Raw genomic sequence first — 16,404 nt, forward strand, 5'->3', positions numbered from 1 at the left:
TAAGAAGTACTCAACATAAAGACAAGTGAAAACTATCATGATGTATGCAAATGTATGCCTCTGTCAGTGTAGTAGGATATGCAATGATACTAGTGCGTCATGTAGCAATAATTTGGGCAAGGACCAACTATCATGCGACTCTATGATCAAGCAAAAGCATGTATGATATGAAGATCAAGTCATGAGATGGTGGATGTTGCATGGAAATGTATCTCGGAAAGGCTATGGAAATGCCTTAATAGGTAGGTATGGTGGCTGTTTTGAGGAAAGATATAATGAGGCTTATGTATGACAGAGCGTATCATGTCATGGGTTTGGATGCACCGATGGAGTTTGCACCAACTCTCAATGTGAGAAAGGGCAATGCACGGTACCAAAGAGGCTTGCAAAATATGGATGGTGGAAGTGCCAACAATCAAATACTCACATTAGTCCGAAGAACTCATACACTTATTATCGGCAACTCTCTATCTAGTTAGGAAATTCACAAAGAGACAAGTACCCCGATGAGGAGTGTTTGGGGGTTTGGTTATCCTTGCGCATCCTCGGCTCATGGTAACGTGAGGGTACTCTATATATTCCAACCCCTCCAGAGGTTAGCGATCAATTTAGTAGCTAGAGTTCTCAAGTAATTTTTAGTTTTTGAAAAACACACGGATTTCCCAAAATACAACACTATCACTAATAGGCTCAATCTCTTGGCACCAATAGTCCAAACATTACTCAAATCAATACCTCAAAACTATTGCAAGTTACTACTATACTTAAATAGCAATCTTAATTACCTACTCATGCAAGACACACAACTTAGTGCAACAAGCCAACTCTCTAAACAAGATAAGCATGATAACTCAAGAGAGTTCCAAAAGTAACCTAAATAAAATCTCTTAAAAAGACAAGCATGAAAACTAAGAGCTAAGCATGACAGTAGCTATGGAAAGATAAAGAACACACAAAAAAGATAAGCATGAAAACCTATGTTGTGTTCTAGAGTGGAATGGAGCGTGTTTCTCTCCCAAACAAGGTAGGGTAGGTTCCGACTTGTTATGAACAACAAGAAAAACTAAAACAAACTAAAAAGTAAATAGCGGGACGCTCCAAGCATAGCACATAACATATGAAGTGATAAAAATATAGCATGGAGATGGACGAACTGATGATTGTTGATAGAGAAAGGGATGCACGGGGGCATCCCCAAGCTTAGACGCTTGAGTCTCCTTGAATATTCCTTGGGGTGCATGGGGGCATCCCCAAGCTTGAGTGCTTGACACTCCTGTATCTTCTTTCATCATCTCCCATCGTATACTTGAAAACTCCCTTCATACGAAACTCATCATAAGCTGATTAGAGTGTTTAGTACCCTTAATAAAATAATTCATTACCTGCTGGAAATAAAGATTTTCATGAATAGCTACTGTTTCTCATGATTTCCAAAAGGTTTTTGCAAATAAAAAGTAAGCTTAGGATTTGCAAAACAATGAAAACGCAAAACATGACAGAATCTGTGAAAAACAGAACAACAGGTAGTAAATAATTTATTCGGGGCTTTTCTGCAACTCAAAAAAAACTCATAACAGATTCCAGAAAGGCAATTATATAGAGCATGTTGTGAAAAACATTTAGATCAAAAAGATGATCTCCTGAGTTTTGGCGAATTTTTTCGTCAAGCAGGCAGAATCTGTTTCTGGACAGCATGTCATAATTTTTGAACTTTCTTGCAATCGGAAGATATTACTTGGCACAAAGCTTAAAATATAAAGATACAATGATGTTGCTAGAGTAGTAACAAGCATCAAGACCACTAAAACAGAAAGTAAAAACAAATTGGGTTGCCTCCCAACAAGCGCTTTCTTTTATGCCTTTGAGCTAGGCATAATGCAAGAAGATCAAGTGTTATCATGTAACATCCCAAATTTTGGAATGTTAATATAATTGTTAGAATGATTGTTTGTTTGTTTGAGTGATTGAAACTTGAGTGGTGTTTGAAACTTTTCAAATAATTAAAAAAACTTTTGAATGAGAGAGAATAAAATGACTTTCCCTTTCTCCGGTGAATTCAAATTCATCCATTTAAAATCAATGAGAGAAGATGACATGACTTCTTCAGCTATAAAGAATTTGAATGGAGTTTGCATTTGAATTCTTTCAAAATTTTCTTTTGCATTCTCTATTTTTCTTCCCCGAGAAATACCCCGAAAACAATTCTTGCAAGCAAGAAAGAGCGGAGGAAAATGACCCTCCCAAATCAGGGGTATTTTTGAAAATATTTGAGCCAAGAAAAAAAACCAAAGTTTTATGGAGAAAATAATTGCCAAAAAGAAAATAAAACCTTAGGGGTTTTTTCTGAAAAAACATTTTTTAAAAGTTTTTATTTTTGCCTTGGAAAAATGTTAATCGTGTAGAGATTTTTTTTTGAAAATTTTGGTATATAATACCCCTATTTTAGGATTTTATTTACTTGCCTTTTTTTTGATTTACTTGTTATTTTTGAAAAAAATACAAAATCACGAAAGTTATTTTTTAAAAATGGAAAGCGCCCTGGGCGCGATTTAGCTCGACCCAGATCCCCCTGGCTCGGGATCCCTCCCTCCTTTCCTTTTCGGTGAGCCGACCGGAGCCACCTCCCGCCCCCCTCGCTGCCAGTGGGCCCCGCCCGTCCGACCGCCCCCTCCCTCGGTCACCCCCAACCCCCGATCTCCCTCGCTTTCCTTTCTCTCAGCCGGCCGAGCCCCCCTCGCCGGAGTTGCCCTGATCTCCCTCCTCCTTCCCTCTCGAGCCCTCCGCTCTCCCCCTATATAAGCCCACCTCCCCCAGCACCCCGTTCCCCTAGTCGCCGCCCCCTGCCCAAGCCCAGCCGCCCTCTGCCCGAGCTCGCCGGAGCCGAGCTCCGCCCGAACCCCGGCGCCCTGCTGCTCTCTCCCCGGCCCCCGAACCCCCTCTCTGCCGCCTCCAACCGATGCGGGAGACCCGCCGCCATATCCTCCAACCCTCGGGCATCGCCGGAGACCACCGGAGCCCCTCCCCATTGCCAGCTCCGCCTCGGCCTCGCCGGCGACCTGGCCAGAGCACCACCACACTGTGAGCTCCCCCTCCCGTTATTAACCGTCCGATCTAGATCTTACGCGCACGATTAGAAGTAGGATAACCCTTTGGTTTTTAAACAAAAACCGAACGGTTTTCTTCACTTATTATTTAGCCGGGAAGGCTTTGTTTAGTTTGCGTCCGTTCGCTAGTTAGCCTTAGCAGCTCACACCCCGGAGCCAACCACAACGCGCCACGTGGACTCCTGTTCACAAATTAGATTTTTTCTATTTTTAGTTTTAATTCAAAAACACAGGCATATTCAATTTTCTTTTGCTCATAACTTTTGATCCAGAATTCCAATGGAGTTGAAACTTGTTCGAGTAGATCACAATTTTTGTGTAGTTTTAAAAACATATAATTTGTCTATGTTTGAAATTTTCAAATTTGAATTAGATCAGATTTAATTTAAACCTTGTTTTGCTTATTCCAGGAGTTTAAAAATAGCTTTTAATTTGATTCTTTGTGCTACTGCTTCCTAGTGATTATAACTTTCTGTACTATAAGTTTAAGATTTTTTTAATATTTTTACTTGGGGTTTTAACAGAAAGAATTTCTGCCTTAGTTAGGTGAAGTGAATTCTTTCACTTTATGCCATAGCTACTTTATGCTTGTGATGTATTTTACTTGTTAATGATTGTAGTACTTATGGTGTGTAATTGTTTGTATCGGTAGATCACCCGGAGTGCGAAGCTTGTTACTTAGAAGCGCTCGATCAAGACAACTATCATCAAGGCAAGTCATTTGATCATGTATCACCTATGTTTTATGCATCGTAGTTCTACCATCCTATGCCCAATTGCATGCTGAGTAGGTACTTGGAAATTATGGTTACATATTGTAGTATCATGTGGTAGGCACCAACAACCCCGTTACTTGGCCCGGGATGACAAATTTCATATTGCTATGCTTGAGTAGACGGGATTCTGGTTGAGAGTTTATCACGAGTGATGCGAGAATAATTTAATAACCAAGACCGGTTAAGTCAAGACTTTTCAAGACCTCGTGATGCAATGCAACTCTGGGTGAAGGACGGTTGATCGGCTCCCTGGAGAAACCAGTGGATGACCCGGGATGCTGGAGACGTGCCATGACATCTTGCGGAAAGCTTCACCCAGGCTCAAAGAGACGGACGGATATTTTCAAGACCCAAGGCTTACCTGCACAACCACAAGTCATTATGGGCTCTGGCTTGGTTGGACAACGCAGCGACTCTGGACAAGCGGTGCTAGCAGATGTAGAAGAACGGTAGGATTGGATGGGCACCGACAAGGATTTAGAGGGACCCGTTGAAAGACCATGTTTTGATCATCCGGTCTTCAAACACCCTGAAGTGCGAGGACATACACGGAGGCGATCAAATCTTGTGGGGAACGTGTGCAAAACTCTGCAGAGTACTCAAACCTAATCAATTGGCCATGTCCACGGTCATGGACAACTTGAGCCAAAGGAACTGAAGTTATCTGGAATTCTCAACACCATTATATATATATTTGATGAGGGTAATATTTATAACTTGGGTATGAGAACTGGTTGGCGGAACCATCTCGTTAACAACCAACCTTGTAGTAATATTTTGCTTTTAGCCCCTCTTGTTGTAGGAGAAAATTTGCTTTTCGCTAAAAACTTATAGCCCCACCTGCCATATATGCATATAGAATAGATGATTAATTTTTCACCTCTCTCTTATGTGACTTAACGGCATATTCAATATGCTGACCTACACGGCTGCAACGTCTTATGTTGCAGATATTTTTCCTCAACGAGTAAGAGTACGATTCAGGGTTACGGTCCGCACTCAACTTGCTGTTGGTGTTTATTGGGACTCCACTCCCTTGACTGTTTCCGCTGAGATATTTAAGGTATATATCAGTTTTATGCTATTTACATGTGATTGCACTTTGATATATACATTGATGTACTGTGTGTGCCAGCATACTGATCCAGGGATGACACAGATACACAGAGGCTTGACTCGATTTGAGTCGGGTCGCTACAGGAATGGTATCAAAGCACATGTTGACTGTAGGACGTGACCCTAGAAATTGGAAATTTCTTAGGATAGGATCTCTGAAAAATCTTATTTTCGAGAACACCTTTCACTTCTCATCTCTTCTGATTTCATCAAATATTCTCTCTCACCTCAAATAGTTATACAATCCCCTTAACCCTTTGACCTCATGAAGAATCAACGGAGTTCTACTTCAAAGTAAAAAGGATCCCACCACGCATTTGAAGAATTGAAGCTACACCAATTGAAGACTCTCAAGACCCGAAGAACTCGAAGACCCTGAAGCGTTCGAATATTTATATGACCATTAGAAGTCCACACCCCTGCTATATACCCACGTTAGATACGATGATTTGTGAGCCGTCATTGGTGTGTGTTTTCCGACGGCCACAAATAAAACCTATTCTCAAAAATATTGTTTGTATTGTGTGTATCCCCCTCCCTCTCTTACCCGTCTCATCCCCAAAACCTCAACCCTACCAGATGGAGTATGAAGCTGGACTTGTGGTCTCTAGACTAATGACACAGCTGGAGGCTGATATATGGATTCAAAACATGGAGAACCACTTCGGGAGCAACTTGATCTCAAGCAAGTATGAAGTGGAACACGCTCTTCAGTACTTTACACAAAGTGTTGCAATCTGGTGGAAAATGCATCATGCCATACATGGATTTGGTGGAGCAGAAACTTGGGACGAATTCAAGAACACTCTGTTAAGATCCCGACTTGTTCAGAAGTGCTATGATAATCCGAAGGAGAAGACTTGTGCATGCAAGATCTGTGGAGAAATAGGACGCACCCAGGAAGAACACAAGGATGGATGCACTCATTTTGAAGAAAATCACCCAGTTGAGGAGTGCCCAAGTAGTCAGGTGACTTGTTTCCTTTGTGAAGGAACCACCCACTACCGAGCTCAATGTCAAATTTACCCCAAGGTACAACAAGTTGTCCAGCAGCAGAAAGAAGCAATGAAGGAAACACTTAAGAAGAAGATTCAAGAGCCGGTGATGAACGAAAATATTGAAGACCCTGATGGACAAGGTCTGACCAGATTTTTCTCCAATGCATGCTACTCACGTGGAGAAGAAGGACATTATTCACAGGATTGCACGAAGGGAAGCCAAGAGTGTTACATCCCAGTTTTTGGCTTTCCTGACTAAGTAACTTATTTCAAAATTTGGGACCAATTAAAATTTTTGTGAAAGCTTGTGATGCTTGGAGTGACTATTGTCTGTCTGTTTGTTTTGCATGTGATTGATCCCCATTAATTCTTGTCACTCTCCTAATCATCCTCTCACCCCATGATCTCCTGCCTAATGATCATGCCATGGGTTTAGGACAAATATCTATTTTTACCAAATATTATTTTCACCAAAAAGCTTTTCGTTGAATTAAACCTTCAAACCCCTGAAATGAGGTTTGTACTACAAGTCCTAAATTTAGGGAGTTTCTTTTGCACCAATTGTTTTATTTAAAACCATTATCAAAATGACTTCCAAAAACCATCTTATTATTATTTTAAAAGATATTTTATTATTTTATTTAAAAGCCTTTCTGTGAGGCCAGAAATGGTCTCCTATGAAGGAAAGTTATTTTTATTGCTTTCAAAATATTTAAGAAAATTTAGAGAAACTCAGTGGATATATTTATTCCATATTTATGAGTTTCAACACATGGTCATGTTCAAAATATTGGGCAAATCCCTTCAAAACCATTCCTGCCTATTTCAAGCTTTTGGAATATTTCTATAAGAAATATTCTCAATAAATTCCAGTAAAATTCTAGCATGTCATCTATGATATTCTTGATGATCTTGCCAAGTTTCATTCCAATCCAAGTTGGTTTGGATCCCCTAATCACTCTAAAACCCTATCTGTCCAGAATCAAATTTGATCAACTCTACATTGTGAAGTATCTCCAATTGTGCTCAAATTTTGTGGACATGTTCCAGTACTCCAATGAGGCATCCACACCAAGTGGTACACCAAGGAGAATAGAGGAACTTGTCCTAAAACCCTCAAAACCCTCTCTGTTGATTTCTGACTTTGACAAACTTTACATTATAAAGTTTGTCCAATTGACGTCAAACTTTTTGTGCATGCTTTAATGCTCAAATAATGCCCCTACACCAAATATTGGATTTGTGGGAATTTATTTGAATAGGGTTCTAAGCAGAAACCCATTTCTGCCCCTTTCTAGGGTTTTCCAAGTCTACATTGGAAAACTCATCCAGCAAATCCCAAATTTGGTGTGCAAGCCTAGTTTCATCTATTATTTGATCCTGTTAAGTTTCATAGCCATTGGAATCCGTCTGGTAGCCTAACCACAGATCAAACACCTTGTGTGCACTCACTAATTTGGCTTCTATTGCCCCTTCTACTTTTACCCTTGAGCTCAACTTTCTACCACAGCCTCACATAGTTACATTTCACCTCCAGTAACATTCCCATGGCCACTGGTCAATTATTGGGGAAGGACCCTTTGTAACTTCTCTCATTTTCACCCATGGAATCACTGTTTTTACCCTCTTGTTTTACTTCTGCTTAACCCAAGACCCCCAATTCTTTCCAGAGCCTCCCTTGTGTGCCAAGGCATCATTTGGAATCAATTGATGGCATGCTCATGTAGGAAAAATGAGAAGCACCTCTTCAAGTCTATTTTTGGCTGAAATGTGACTTTGAACAGCAAGTAGTGTCTATACTCCTTTGTTTGTGCTGAAACTTTGCAGTATTAAAGTCCTTCCATGCCTAGCACTGCGAGACATAGTTTCTCCCCAAGTCTCCCCACATAAGACCCACTTTTATCAGCTCCAAGTTTGCTGTTAGAAACTTAACAACAGTCAAAGCCCCACCTAGACAGCTCCAACTTGGTCCAGACTTCACCAGTGCATCGTGGCAAGCATGCCTTGCACGGTTGACACCTTGGCCTGGCCAAGGGGTGCCCCAGGACACAGGTGCCCGTGGTGACCACCACTCCAGCCTGCAATAATGGTGCTCTACTCCTTGTCCTCTTGCTGCAGCTTGTTTTCAACCGTTGCAGCATGTCTCAGGGCACCGGGGTATCTCAATTGACCAGTCCAGCAGCTCCCCGACGCCAGCTAGCCTCCAAGGCGTCCCTGGGACACATGTCTACCCCGTGCTCTCAGAGCTCCCGAGATCTCTCTCTATTTTCCTTCTCTTATCCCCTCACCCCAAGCTCTCTGGCTCTCCCTCACTCCCTCCTTTCTCCTGCAATCTCCTGAACATCTCTTCTCCTCCTTGCTCTCTCCCCAAGCCTCCCCCTCCTCCTGCCATAGCCATGGCCGAAGGGGTAGGGCTTCGGCCTCTGCGGGATGGCCTGCGCAGGGTCTCCCTTCGCCTCCCTCCTCCCTGCTGGTGGTTTCCAGGCCACCGCATCACCTTCCTCGAGCCCCTCCTCCTCGCTGCTGCTGCCGAGGGGCGAGGGCAGTGGAGTCGTCGGCCGCAGATGCGCGCCGGCTCCCCTATGCCAGCCCTCCGCGGGTGCTGTGAGTGGGAATGGAGGCGGCCTAGCTTCCTGAGCTCGCCGGCGCTCTCGCCCGAGCAGGGGGTGGCCCGAGACGCGGCGCCCACGCGGCCACCTTCCCCTGCTGCTCTCCCATATCGGCTGGGGGTTAGGGACGAAGCGGACGGGCGGGGCCCAGCGTCATCCTCTCCTCGTCGGGCGCGGCGCCTCCACCCGAGCCTGCCGGAGTGCCAAGCCTCGCCAGGGGTGGCCACAACACCGGGAGCCAGCGAGCCCTCGGGCTCCTGCATCTCCTCTCTGCGCATGCTGGAGGTAGGAGAAGCTCCTGCATGCGGGGCCCCCTCGTTAGTGAGCCAGAGCAAAGGCCCACGAGATAAGTGGAGACGCCTCGGGAGTTCTGCGTCTCCTCCCAGCCGGAGGCGTATTCTATTGAATACGTCTCCTGCGTGGCCCTTCGTGCCAGGCCGAGCCAGCCGGCCGGCCCATTCGCTATCTCCCGCCCCTGGCACTTGTAACTCAAGGGATAAGTACCCTTCCTCCTTTTTCTTTTATTCCTATCTTGTAAAATCCATTGTAAAATCATTCTGACTCCAAATTGCATGATTCAAATTTCTGCAGGTTTCTAAATTCAAGCTCCATCCACCCATGTGCTTTGCACATTTTTCCAAGATATGTTTCTGTGGTGTGTTAATAAAAATCCAAATCTGGATATTATTAACACCACCTTTCAAAAACCCCATAGGCTTCATTTCAACTCCAAATGGAGTGATTCCAACTCCCAGAGACTTCTAAAATCATCCTCCATTATTAGAACCCTGGTCAACATTTTTGTGTGACTTGTTTCTGTTGCAATGAATAAATAGCTCCTATTGCTATTTAATCCTCATTGTTAAATCCCTAGAATATTCATTTCAACTCCAAATCCAGTGAAACCACTTCCTAGATATTTCTAAAATCATCCTCTGTTAAATGGGTGCCTCCACTCATTTTTAACAGAATGTTTTCTGTTGACCTCTTCAAAGGTCACCTATCCCTCCTTTCCTTCCATCTAGACACCCCTGATGATTCAAACCCCTGGGCAAGGATTCAGGTATTTTTCTTATGACCAGAGAGGTCCAAGAAAAATATAACATCTATTTATAGAACACTTTTATTCTGCTGGATATATGGCTTACTATAGTTGTTTCCGACAATAGTTGACGGTACACGGAGTATTCGGGGACGGAGCGGAAGACCTCGAAGACCCCGAGGACTTGCGTGAGCAAGGCAAGCAAGCCCTTTTGCCATGACTTAAGTAATTAAAATGATGCATGCTAGAATAGCAAGTACCTTTTCCCGTTGCATGTAATCACAGTGCCGGTTCATCATTGATGTGATGGTATCGAAGGCTTCTTCGAAGCACTTGCATTTATAGTAATGATATTCACATGGCTCCTCGGAGCACAAACATGATGAGCTGACCCTACCATCTACGAGGATCATGCTACTGTCATGATGACTAGTAGAGTAGTATCATTGCATTGAGCTTGACCCTACCCCGTGAGGGTCATGTTATTATCATGTTGACAAGTAATGTTAAGGCATATTATCTCAAGCATAATGATGAGTTAAATAAAGAGTTTATGAAAACCCCATCGGGTGCCACTAATGCCCAAGGGTGATGATGAGTTGGTGATCACTTTTGGTGAAGTGATGCACCGGTGATTTTGGCGTGAGTATGGTTTCGGAAATGGATTAGATTTATGATGTGTCGACCGTCCCAACCATACCAGTACGACCACGATACCCCTTTATGGGACGGGGCTTTGTTGATTACTCTGGTTGGTGCTAGCAAAGAGCCACATTACTAGTGGCGGGAGTGATCGGTGTCACTCTCGTGATGGGGTCGTGCCAGGTAGGACGACTATGCCATTATTATGAGTTCCACGCACACCGTTGGTCCCTGCATGGTTGATACAGTCCAGAGTCGGTGCTCGTAAGACGTACAACATGTGGGCTGGGTACCAATCGAGTGGATCTCTTTGTCTAGTATCATCAGGGGAAAGATGATGATCGGGTACTTACCTCGGGTATATGTTATATACCGCGAGTCGTGGATGACACGGAAGTATTCCGTTTCTCGTGGGTCCAGCATACTACCTCTGCAGAGTGTAAACTATTCGAATAGCCGTGTCCACGGTCAAGGACAGTTGGGTGGTGTTGCTTAAACTACGTCCTGAGTTTCCGCATAAACCAAGTGTGTGTGTGTGGTGTTAAAAAGGTGTTGTTATGATAATCACTATAATATGATCAAGTCCAATGACTTGGCATATAGGGTAAACCCTTATGGTTTAGCCCTCATTAATACATTGAGATTATGACAAGTCCGATGACTTGGCATATAGGGTAAACCCGGATGGTTTAGCCCTCAGTTGATACATTGAGGTTATGACAAGTCCGATGACTTGGCATATAGGATGAACCCGGATGGTTCAGCCCTTAGCAGATATGTTGATATTTGTAACCTGTTCTTCAATAGTAATTCTTTAACTTGTTGCATATACCTGATCATTCCACCCAGATGAGTTACACTAAAGATGCATGATACTGTTATCCTTCACTTTCATTATTCGTATCATGGACTGTTTGCGAGTACATTCAAAGTACTCATTGGCTTGCCACTGGTTATTTCATTGACCAGGTGTGAAAGACATGATACGGTGAAGATTAACTCGGTGACGTTCTTGCGAGCTAGGACGCTTCCCAGTCAGAATGCCTGTAGGTTAAGGCTGATGGCATGGGTTCACGCTTTCAACCAATATTTCCGCTATTGGTCTAGTTTGGTGCTTTGGCCTATAAGGCCCTATGTATGTAAGACTCGACCGAAGAGGTCATTTTATTGTATCAAACGGTATGTATGGATGTAAGACTCTATTATTCAGTATCTGTGTTCAGTGAGCATTGATCCTTGGGATCACTGGGCACGGCGATCTCGACCTACCAGTCGGGGTCCTCACAAAGAGTATCTGGGAAACTTCCCGACGGAAAAAGTGGAGTTTGATCCACTTGAAATAGAAGAACTGGCCAAAATAAAGGAGTCCGGAAAGTAAAAAAAGGTACCCTCGGAAGAGCCAAATCTCTGCAGATATAGACCTGAGTTATGTCAGATGTTACAAGTGTATGGAATTTGGCCACCACAAATACATGTGCTCAGGAAGGAAGCCAGAAACCCAAGGAGCAAAAGCAAACACTAAGATGCCTCGAGACTTGTCAGAACTCATTTCCTTTCGTTGCAAGGAAGCAGGACATTTTGCTAACGATTGTCCACAAAGGAAGAAAGCTAAAAAGGAGTAGTTAAGTTTTGACCGCGGCATTTAGTGTAATCTGAAGAACTCTTGTTTTTCATGAGATCATGGAGTGAAATTTTTTGTAACAGAAATCCCTGAGATTGTAATAACATCATGAATAAATGGAATTTATTGTCTCATGATTGCCTATGTTGAAACTATATACGTTGTTTTCTCTCCGAGCAAAGATCTCTGAACATTTATGAGGATAAGAGAAAATATGGTCTATGCAGGCATGAGTATAATTCATTTTAAGTGTGGTAGTAATCGGTAAAACCACAGGATCCACTGAGTAGGAATGTACCACAATTACCAAGGAGACACATACATTCCTCTGAGTACCTATTTACTGACACCTGCAGATGACAACTCTCTACGAGTCATTCCTCAAGGGCCCCGAAACGATCATGACCCTGACCAGTGAGCATGATTACCCGAAAATCCTGAAGGACATGATGAAGCACATTCGTGTTGAAGGAGATGTAGTCTACAAAGGCTACCCATTCATGGAAAGTGGAGTAGAACTTTGGTACGTGGAAGTACACCTCCACCATGTGAAAGGAGTTTGTCCAAAGACTATGGGGCAATACTTTTTCATTTCACGTGTACCACGAGCAACCTTCTTTGATGCTGTTCGTGAAGCTGCCATGGAAGCCGTACGTCAGATTGGAGAAATACTTGAAGCAAGACTCCGTCATACCCAGGAATACCTGAGTGAGGTACGTGCATAGATGATGGAGATGAAGCTCAGGGCCACCATGACAAAGCAAAGGATGGATGATTTCAAGGAGCACATTGGAAAGTTCCAGTGGAACTAAAGTATCTCCAAGGGAGACGAATGAATAATGTTGGCAGAAATGCTCGACCATACCGAACAATGTGGATGGCAGCATTTGTAATAGAGTACTTTTGAATGGGAGTTTTTGAGAAGAAATTAAGGGTGTAATAAAGGGTTGATTATGAAATGAGTATGATTTATGGACGAACCAATACATTTTCATGGTAAACACACCAGCGGAAAGCATCCCACAGAGTGGAGTGTGTACCAAAAATAAGTCTGAGGATTATTATTATATGATGGTTACCCCAAGAGTATGATGGAATGAAACACTATAGGATTTAAGGCGCAGTGATTCCAAGTATGCCTGCAACCCACAGACCCCGGAACTAATAAGAATCAAGTACTACCTTTTTGGAGAAAGAAACTTGGAAGAAGCTATGATGGATCAACAAACGTTTTCTTAGGAGCATACGAAACCCTGAGAGTTGTGAAGATACGATAGATGTTTTGTTCAGCTTGCAGAACCAATGTATTATCCGAACTTCATGGACAAGAGAAATTCTGCAACGCTTGTGAGGATGCCCAAGTGTTAGAATGCGAGATTCGCTAAGCCTTATACAAGGTAATGATTTCAGTGCGACATGGTTTGGCCACCATGACGACTTACTATTATCATTCTCTTGCTATTCGGAATGGTAAATCTGAGAGACTTACCCATAGTGAGAGACGACGCTCTTTGAAGCTTTTGTTTAAGCCTTAGGATGGTATGATGAAAGCCCATGTACATGGCACTTGTTGTCCCGCGTAGGAAATTTTACGGTGAGGATGAAGACAATACCTCTCTCTCTGCAGGATAACCACAAATGGTAGACCACCATGAGAATCATCGATATGTTATGATCACGAGACTTGTCACTTAAGAAGACCCAGTGCCGGAAGAAGCTTAAATCCACGTAAGACATCGGATTCTGGGGGAACATTATGAGTATAATGGAAGATCATCACCAAAGGAGTTACGATGAAAAATGTGACGAGCCAGAAGCCAAGACCCCAGAGGATTGTTAAAATTTTGAGGGAGCAGTAGCTCTCATTTTAAGTGTGGTATCATCCCACTTTGCCGGAGGTTGGATTTGTTAGAAGACCCCCAAACCCTAACCTTTTCTTTCTAGCCTCTTCGAATCTCGAGGACGAGATTCATTTTAAGCGTGGTAGGTTTGTAACATCCCAAATTTTGGAATGTTAATATAATTGTTAGAATGATTGTTTGTTTGTTTGAGTGATTGAAACTTGAGTGGTGTTTGAAACTTTTCAAATAAAAAAAAACTTTTGAATGAGAGAGAATAAATTGACTTTCCCTTTCTCCGGTGAATTCAAATTCATCCATTTAAAATCAATGAGAGAACATGACATGACTTCTTCAGCTATAAAGAATTTGAATGGAGTTTGCATTTGAATTCTTTCAATTTTTTCTTTTGCATTCTCTATTTTTCTTCCCCGAGAAATACCCCGAAAACAATTCTTGCAAGCAAGAAAGAGCGGAGGAAAATGACCCTCCCAAATCAGGGGTATTTTTGAAAATATTTGAGCCAATAATTTTTTTTAAAGTTTTATGGAGAAAATAATTGCCAAAAAGAAAATAAAACCTTAGGGGTTTTTCTGAAAAAACATTTTTTTAAAAGTTTTTATTTTTGCCTTGGAAAAATGTTAATCGTGTAGAGATTTTTTTAAAAAAATTTGGTATATAATACCCCTATTTTAGGATTTTATTTACTTGCTGTTTTTGAAAAAATACAAAATCAGGAAAGTTATTTTTTAAAAATGGAAAGCGCCCTGGGCGCGATTTAGCTCGGCCCAGATCCCCGTGGCCCGGGATCCCTCCCTCCTTTCCTTTTCGTCAGCCGACCGGAGCCACCTCCCGCCCCCCTCGCTGCCAGTGGGCCCCGCCCGTCCGACCGCCCCCTCCCTCGGTCACCCCCAACCCCCGATCTCCCTCGCTTTCCTTTCTCTCAGCCGGCCGAGCCCCCCCTCGCCGGAGTTGCCCCGATCTCCCTCCTCCTTCCCTCTCGAGCCCTCCCCTCTCTCCCTATATAAGCCGACCTCCCCGCGCACCCCGTTCCCCTAGTCGCCGCCCCTGCCCAAGCCCCGCCGCCCTCTGCCCGAGCTTGCCGGAGCCGAGCTCCGCCCGAACCCCGGCGCCCTGCTGCTCTCTCCCCGGCCCCCAAACCCCCTCTCCACCGCCTCCAACCGACGCGGAGACCCGCCGCCGTCTCCTCCAACCCTCGGGCATCGCCGGAGACCACCGGAGCCCCTCCCCATCACCAGCTCCGCCTCGGCCTCGCCGGCGACCTCGTCGGAGCACCACCACCACACTGTGAGCTCCCCCTCCCGTTATTAACCGTCCGATCTAGATCTTACGCGCACGATTAGAAGTAGGATAACCCTTCGGTTTTTAAACAAAAACCGAACGGTTTTCTTCACTTATTATTTAGCCGGGAAGGCTTTGTTTAGTTTGTAGCCGTTCGCTAGTTAGCCTCAGCTGCTCACACCCCCGAGCCAACCACAACGCGCCACGTGGACCCCTCTTCACAAATTAGATTTTTTCTATTTTTAGTTTTAATTCAAAAATAGAGGCAGATTCAATTTTCTTTTGCTCATAACTTTTGATCCAAAATTCCAATGGAGTTGAAACTTGTTCCAGTAGATCAAAAATTTTCTGTAATTTTCAAAAACATATAATTTGTCTATGTTTGAAATTTTCAAATTTGAATTAGTGATGTATTTTACTTGTTGATGATTGTAGTACTTATGGTGTGTAATTGTTTGTATCGGTAGATCACCCGGAGTGCGAAGCTTGTTACTTAGAAGCGCTCGATCAAGACAACTATCATCAAGGCAAGTCATTTGATCATGTATCACCTATGTTTTATGCATCATAGTTCTACCATCCTATGCCCAATTGCATGCTGAGTAGGTACTTGGAAATTATGGTTACATATTGTAGTATCATGTGGTAGGCACCCAACAACCCCGTTACTTGGCTCAGGACGACAAATTTCATATTCCTATGCTTGAGTAGACGGGATTCTGGTTGAGAGTTTATCACGAGTGATGCGGGAATAATTTAATAACCAAGACTGATTAAGTCAAGACTTTTCAAGACCTCGTGATGCAATGCAACTCTGGGTGAAGGACGGTTGATCGGCTCCCTGGAGAAACCAGTGGATGACCCGGGATGCTGGAGACGTGTCATGACATCTTGCGGAAAGCTTCACCCAGGCTCAAAGAGACGGACGAATACTTTCAAGACCCAAGGCTTACCTGCACAGCCACAAGTCATTATGGGCTCTGGCTTGGTTGGACAACGCGGCGACTCTGGACAGGCGGTGCTAGCAGATGTAGAAGAACGATAGGATTGGATGGGCATCGACAGGGATTCAGAGGGACCCGTTGAAAGACCATGTTTTGATCATCCAGTCTTCAAACACCCTGAAGTGCGAGGACATACACGGAGGCGATCAAATCTTGTGGGGAACGTGTGCAAAACTCTGCAGAGTACTCAAACCTAATCGATTAGCCGTGTCCACGGTCATGGACAACTTGAGCCAAAGGAACTGAAGGTATCTGGAATTCTCAACACCATTATATATATTTGATGAGGGTAATATTTATAACTTGGATAAGAGAACTGGTTGGCGGAACCATCTCGTTAACAACCAACCTT

This window comes from Hordeum vulgare, chromosome 7H, assembly GCF_904849725.1.
Source record: "Hordeum vulgare subsp. vulgare chromosome 7H, MorexV3_pseudomolecules_assembly, whole genome shotgun sequence".
NCBI classification, from domain to species: Eukaryota; Viridiplantae; Streptophyta; class Magnoliopsida; order Poales; family Poaceae; genus Hordeum; species Hordeum vulgare.